At 37.3% G+C, this 8,086-nt stretch overlaps 1 pseudogene; it reads left to right on the top strand.

Moving 5' to 3' along the window:
• Window positions 1-352: 352 nt before the first annotated feature.
• LOC101607555 lies at window positions 353-1,421 on the top strand (annotated as a pseudogene).
• Window positions 1,422-8,086: the final 6,665 nt, after the last annotated feature.

Genomic DNA, 8,086 nt, shown 5'->3' with positions numbered 1-8,086 from the left:
GTGACTGATCATATATGTGGAAGATCTCTATCAGGGACTGAACTCATCATCTCAATTCTGCTTCATCTCACCAATTCACAAATCATGTCCATCCTCAAGAATAGTGTTTATGAGCAACTGACCCTTTTATCCTGATCTGGTTACCTAAATTACTTCAGCTTAGACTCTATGTATTTTCATGTGTGCTTATGATAATTTTTCATTGAATATGACTCAAATTAAGGACTACACATACATCAACATATTTAACTAATCCTAATAAACATTTTTATGGAATATATTGAGGACATGGAAAATAGTATTGATGTGTGCGGAAGGGCCTAGTCGCCGGCCTCCTGTTGTGGGGTCTTGTACGACGAGCATCGCTCTCTGCAGTCCTTCGACGCCAGCTCAGCCCACTTCCCGTCCCCAGCGGAATGGGCCAGCGGAAGACCCGCCGGAGCCATGGAGGACGAGGTGGTTCGCATCGCCAAGAAGATGGACAAGATGGTGCCGAAGAAGAACGCGACTGGAGCATTGGACTTGCTGAAAGAGCTTAAGAATATTCCCAAGACCCTAGAATTATTACAGTCTACAAGAAGAAGAAGTTACATCTTTAGCAAAATCTCTCATCAAATCCTGGAAAAAAACTATTAGATGGACCCTGAAGAAAAGAAAAAAAGAGCCTGTAATTTCATCGCAGAATAGCCCTGAAGCAAGAGAAGAAAGTAGTTCCAGTGGCAACGTAAGCAGCAGAAAGGATGAGGCAAATGCTCGAGATATTTGTTTCGTCTTTTCCTCGGGCACCAAACACTTCCGATTCTGTATGATTAAAGTGTCGGGAGATGCTTGCTGCAGCTCTCCGAACAGGACGATGACTATGTTGCTATTGGGGCTGATGAAGAAGAACTAGGATCCCAGATTGATGAAGCTATATATCAAGAAATAAGGAATACAGACATGAAATACAAGAACAGAGTACGAAACAGGATATCAAATCTTAAAGATGCAAAGAATCCAAATTTAAGGAAAAATGTACTCTGTGGGAATATTCCCCCTGACCTGTTTGCTAGAATGACAGCAGAGGAAATGGCTAGTGATAAGCTCAACGAAATGGGGAAAAACTTGACCAAAGAGGCCATCAGAGAGCATCAGATGGCCAAGACAGGTGGAACCCAAACTGACTTATTTACCTGTGGCAAATGTAAAAAGAAGAATTGTACTTACACACAGGTGCAAACACTTAGTGCTGATGAGCCAATGACAACCTTTGTTGTCTGTAATGAATGTGGAAATTGATGGAAGTTCTGTTGAGTTGGAAGAATTGGCAAAATATCTGGACCATTAAGAATATGGATTTTGTAATTAGCTTTAAAACTAGGCAAAGTAACTAGTTTCCTGCAAGTCATATTCTTAAAACCACATACATCCATGGATTAGTCTTTGTTTTTCACCTAACATTCTTCCTTAAATGCCTTCTGGAGTTTCTATAGTAAGTAAGGCCAGACTATACCTATATATCTGTTTCAAAAATTTTATTTTTCATTTTTATAAGTAAGTTGATGCTGAACTTTTATCAACTAAACTTTTGGCAATTTTAATGTTTCTTTTTAAGGGAAATACTAACTTTTTTACTGTCTGAAACACAGTTGAAATTCTGTTTCTCTGTTAATACATAAATTAAAAATTATATTTCTCATTGGCATGTACCTACAAATGTTAAAGGAGGACAAAAAAGGTAATGTAATTTTAGATTTGCCAAATATATGTATTCAAGTAATACTTGACCAGCTCATCAAAATTGTACATAATATTTGAACTCGTGTGTAAGTTTGATTTTATTATGTTCACAAGCCTAGCAAAACTAGATACTCTTTTACATCTGTAACTAACCATGATTATCATTTGTTGTATTTCTCTTACATGTATATTACTTGATTTTAATAGATTTCACTTTTGGGAACATGACTTTGTTGAAATCAGTTTGATTTTGTTGTTTATTCCTATTTGACATTGCAGTGTATTTTAGTTTTGCAGAAGCATCCACATAGTTTGCTAAGCTTTTCATATAAATCCCTTCACAAGCAAAGAACGAACAATTCTGATGAATTCCCCCTCATGGGAAGAAAATGTTTGCATCTTAGTGTATATAGTTTAGCTATTGTAAATAGTTCATGACTTGACTTTGACTTGAAAATCTTTTACTGACCAAGGATTTAGCCTAAGAACTGTATAAGTCATTAATGCTATGGTCTTTCCATGTGGAGGTTAATAGAAGAAAATGTTGTTCTGAATCTTGTGCTGACTTTTTCTGTTATATGGTGATAAATTGTTGAACCATCTGAAAATGTGATTTGTAGCAAGTAGTTTTGCAATACAGATTTTACAGTTATGTGTACCATTTGTTCTGTTAGGAATAAGAAGCAGTGGGTTTCTCATTATTTTTTTCCTCTCATAGTTTTCTTGGTATAGCTATTATAACATAAATTAAAGGTCAGCATTGCCAAGACTACAGTTTTCACATTCGATCTCCATCCTATTGGACACCTACTAAAAGATCTACATGCTTGTACTCTCCTTTGTTCTCCTCTTCAGTTTCTGCAAATCATTTTGACATAATACAGAAAACAATATTTAAATTTGATTGGTACTAACCTCCCTTTACTTTGTCAGGGTTTATCCATCATTTTAAAAACAAAGTACAATTCTGAAAGAACTCATTTAAGAATAAGAAAACTAAAATAGTCCCACTTTTAAATTAAGTGATCCATTTTTAAAATTTGTAATCCAATAAAGTTTTTTGTTAAGCGTAAAAAAAAAAGTATCGATGTTTCTCCTAAGGAATTGCCAAGTTATTCCTGGGCTTCTAGGGAATGGTGGATATGAGAAAGCCATGGAAATGAATGGGTGATAAAGGGTCAAACAGTCTAAGAATTATAAATAACATCATGAACTCTTGAAATATATTACCATATTCCAATGTGGCTAAATCATTAGTGAGCTTTGATTCTGTTTTTTTTTTCTTTTTATCTTTTTTCTGTTCTTTGCCAGTTTTCATACATGTAAATAACATACTTTGATCATAATCCCCTCTACTTACTTTCTTGGTTCCTCCTCCCCTGTCCTCCTTTCACTAAACCCTTTATTTACAACTAGCCCCTCTTCTACTATTTTTTTTTCTTTCATTACCCTACTCCAACATCTATGATGGAATGTTGATGGGCTCAATATGATGCAGATAATGGCATTGGTTGTGAGGTCATGAATGCCACTATGTCATGCCAGTGAGATAACATTCCACAACACTCTTCTCCATTCTCTGGATCTTAAATTCTTCTCCCTCTTCTGTAATGTTTTCTGAGCCTTGGGTGGGGTGGAGGTGATATAGATGTCTTATTATCTCTGAGCACTTGTCACTTATTATCAACATATTGATGAGTTTTGTGTCTTCACAGAAGTCACCACCAACTGCAAAAAGAAGCTTGTCTGCCACAGGTGAGAATAACTAATCTTCAGGGATAAATACAAGTATGTACAAGAAAATTTGATGAGTACAACATATTCACTTGGCAAAACCACAGTCGTGGGCTTCTTCCTCTAGGGCCTATGACCTTGTCAGCCATAAGCTTTTGACTAGGTTTGTAGTACCAGGCATAAATTATCTCCTGTGGAGCAGGCCTCAAATCCAATCAGAAAGCAGTTGTTTACCACAGTGGCAGACATACTGCTGTTACACCAGTGGCCACATCTTGTCCTGTTGGAAAGTTGTGTAAATTGCAGAGTCCACTTCTGGGCAAGGCTGTTGATGACTTTTCTCTTCTAGTAGTCTGTATTACACTTTCCAACACAGTGATGTTTAGCTAGAAGAGAAGAAGCTTGCATCTCAGTCCCAGCTTCATTTCTCAGTGTACTGCAACCAAAGTATGTTGTGTCTTCAACAGTAAGATCTTATAATCTAGTTCTGGTAAGTTAATTAAGAGCAATGGCAATAATCTGTCTTGTTTCAGGAGCTTAAGGAGTTTTCCTGATGAACAACTCCCTGAGGTATCTACCCCTGGCATTGGAATTTTCCTATAAATCATCTATGTGAGTCCTAATTTGTTAATGAAACTACTTATCATGGATATAATTAGAGGACCTTCTCTTTGCAAAGCTGAATTTGGGTTGAGAGGGCTATTTTAAAAGAGTGCAGAAATTTAGTTATAACATTTACTCAGTTCATAACTCTTTTTCTATGCAAATAGAAGTATCTACCAAAATGGCTTAACACAAGCAAATAATGAACCTTCCATACTCTCATTCAAGGCTATGTCAATATCTTGACATTTCTTTTAAAATTTGTAGCTGTAATTATGGTTTTGTCAGCTAAGTAATCAATGAGGTAAAAGTGTAAGTATGGTGTCTTATCTGGCATGAGAAGATTAATATGTGCTTTGCTGATAATCACACTTAGTAAAATGGGTCTCTTCTGTAGTTCTGTCTATAGTGAAAATTCATGGTTACATTTTCTAGTTATCCTAGACACTGCTGCTGTTGTTTTATTTTTCTAGGGAACTTAATGCTTCAACTGTAAGCACTAATTATATTGTAAGTTACTTTCTAAAATTAATCAGAAAAATAATTTCTTCCTAGAAGTAGTAGGATTTGAAGTTTTAGTGAATACCTCTTTCCTATCTCTAACCAGCTCCCCAATCTAAGCTTAGAAAAGAAGCCATATTTCTCCCTATCTTCTTTTTTTAAAAAATTATTTATTTATTTATTTTATTTATTTCTTTTTTGTTGTTTATTCTTATTTATTTGAGAGTGACAGAAAGAGAAAGAGGCAGAGAGAGAGAGAGAGAGAGAGACAGAGAGAGAGAGAGAGAGAGACAGAGAGAGAGAATGGGCACGCCAGGGCTTCCAGCCTCTGCAGATGAACTCCAGATGCATGCACACCCTTGTGCATCTGGCTAACGTGGGACCTGGGGAACCGGGCCTCGAACCGGGGTCCTTAGGCTTCACAGGCAAGCACTTAACCACAAAGCCATCTCTCTGGCCCTATTTATTTTATTTCTTTGAAAGCAACAGAGAGAAGGAGGGAGGGAGGGAGGGAGGGAGGGAGAGAGAGAGAAAGAGAGAGAGAGAGAGAGAGAGAGAGAGAGAGAGAGAGAGAGAGAGGGAGAGAACGGGTGAGCCAGGGCTTCTAGCCATGGAAAATGAACTCCAGATGCATGCGCCCCCTTGTGCATCTGGCTTAAGTGGGTCCTGGGGAATTGAACCTTGAACTGGGGTCCTTAGGCTTCACAGGCAAGTGCTTAACCACTAAGCCATCTCTCCAGCCCTCTCCCTATCTTCTTAAGTAAATGGAAAGATATTCAATGTGATTTTATAAGCATTTAATGGGGTATTTACCATGTTGTAGCAGGTGAGGTGCTATGTTATAGAGAAGCAAATAAATAAACTATGCCTTTTCCTCAATTAAATCCAAAGGGCAAAAGAACAAAATATACAACTAAGTGTAGTACATTACAAAAAGATATTGGAGACAGTGCTTTGAAGATTTTGGAAATAGACATACAAATGTCATTACCTTTAATATTTCTTTTTTGACTTCATTGAGAAAGTAATATTCTTAGATAAGTCTTGAAGAATAAATATGAATCAGGCAGATGAGAAAAGAAGAACAGGCTTTTCATGCAGAAAAAAATAACATAGTTAAAACAATAACTCAGTTTAAGGTAAGGGTAGAGGAGAGAGAGCCATATTAGAGAAGCCTACATACATCCCTGCTTAATTCTTGTATGTCCAGCAGGATGAAGAGAGTGAACAGGTAATTTGAAAGCACTATGCATATAATCCTGAAATAAAGCTTAACCTCATTTAATCCTCATCTGTCCACTAAACTGAGGACTAATTGTTCAATGTGAATATTATGGACTGTGAAATTATCGATTATTTATTTAGCAAAATGAAGACCTATCCCTTGCTAGATGCATAGCTTCAAGAAATTGAAGGTTCTTTTTGCAGTACATTGTTTCAGTTAATACATAAATTGTGAATTACAACTTTATCAGGTGTCTTTATTTGTTGTTACTATATATATATATATATATGCATATATATATATATATATATATCTGAGATTGAGTAATTTGTGAAGCAGATGGGTTATTTAGATTACACCTTTAGAGGTCTCAGAGCATGGTCCTGTTCTCTTGGCTATATTATAATTTGATAGGTAGGAGGATTTGGGAGAAGAATCAGGAACCCAGCAAATAAGAAGAGGTCTGTCTTCCTCTTCTCAAAGCAACCCACTATGTGGACTCTAATTCATTCAAAGTCAGATGAATTCTGAAGAAAGTACCCCCAATAACATTGCACTTATTTCATGAATTAAGGTTCTACTCATTCTTAAAACTGCCAAGACCAAGCCTCCAATACGAGACTTTAGAGTATAGTCTCCATCCAAACTGTAGCCCAGAGCTATTGTGAAGTGGTAATTAGTACTATGGAAAACCTTGGTGTGTTACAAATATTCTTGTTTATTTTTATTTATTTATTTGAGAGTGACAGAGAGACAGAGAGGCAAATAGACAGAGAGAGAGAGAATGGGCGCGCCAGGGCCTCCAGCCACTGCAAACAAACTCCAGACTCGTGCGCCCCCTTGTGCATCTGGCTAACGTGGGTCCTGGGGAATCGAGCCTCGAACCGGGGTCCTCAGGCTTCACAGGCAAGCGCTTAACTGCTAAGCCATCTCTCCAGTCCACAAATATTCTTTATATGTTAGTAAACCCTCATTTTATCTTTCAAACACGTGTAAAGTCCATGGGTATGAAAGATGTATACTACTTCAGAGAACATTGATCAGATGATTAAAAGTTATACTATTAATATAAGAGGTCAGAGAATAATACTGAATATTTATTTTTTATTAGTATTTATGAAGAGCCTTATTACCACATGAGAAATTTAGATTCTTAGCTTTGTATACAATGAGACACTTATCAGTTATTCATTATGTAACTTATGTAACAATCTTAAAGCATAGCAAACCATTTATTATTACAAGCCAAAGGGTGAGCTGGCTGGTATGCAGACTGGGGTAGCTTAGCTAAACCAGCCAGATTTTTTCTTGTGTCTAGTTAAGATGGCTTTTCTCTACTGACTGGTGCTTGGATGGCTGTTAGTTTTGTTGATATAGGACACTGGGCAGCATATCTTATATCATCCATCAGGCCAGTGTAGGATGGTTTATTCCAAGAGTATGAGGAATGGGAATTTACCTCTTGGTAAGAGGACAGCATATTGCATTACAAAGTGACCTGAGTATAGACAGAAGTGCAGAAACATGGTCATGTTTGCAATATGTTGCAGAAGTCTCTTTGAAGGTTTTGTAATGAATGTCACATTCACACTTAAGCCAGCGCAGTCACTCTGACAGGATCAAGTTTATGCTACAGCAGTCACTCTAATGAGTAGGAGAAATGGGAAGAGGCAATGTGAACAAAAACAAAAAATAGCCATTAGAATGGGAAAAGTTACCATTAGTATATTAGAGTGTTCTCCCTCCCTCCCTCCCACCTTGTCTTCCTTCCTTTCTCTCTCTTTTTTTTTTAGCTCTACTAAAACTTTTATTTATTTTTGTTAACTTTTTATTGACAGAATTCATAATTCCCTTACCCACTTGCATTCTCCCCCTCTTAAATCCACCCTGCATTAGTATTTTCTATTTTGATGTCATTATCTTTTCTTCCTATTATGAGGGTCTTGTGTAGGTAGTGTCAAGCACTGTAAGGTCATAAATATCAAGTCCATTTTGTGTCTGGAAGATTGTATTATAACAGTCCTACTTTTCCTTTGGCTTTTCCATTCTTTCTCCCCACCCCCTTCCACAGTGGACTCTGACCCTTGCAGGGTGTGGCAGAGAAGCCTCCGTGCTAAACTGGCAGTGGTCAAATGGCAACAACGGTCAGCGCTGGAGTATGATGCTGATGAGACATCATTCAGCAGGGCTGTGGCAGCTGAGACTTTCTTTGGCGGGGCCAAGAAGTCTTTCAGTGACCTCCTGGAGTGCCTGTTACCTGACAATTTGCATAATTGCTATCTTTTCCTTGGAATTTTTGGAGTT

The sequence above is a fragment of the Jaculus jaculus genome, chromosome 7 (assembly GCF_020740685.1).
Source record: "Jaculus jaculus isolate mJacJac1 chromosome 7, mJacJac1.mat.Y.cur, whole genome shotgun sequence".
NCBI classification, from domain to species: Eukaryota; Metazoa; Chordata; class Mammalia; order Rodentia; family Dipodidae; genus Jaculus; species Jaculus jaculus.
The sequence above is the reverse complement of the archived record's forward strand: the minus strand, read 5'-3'. Positions and strand labels throughout refer to the sequence as shown.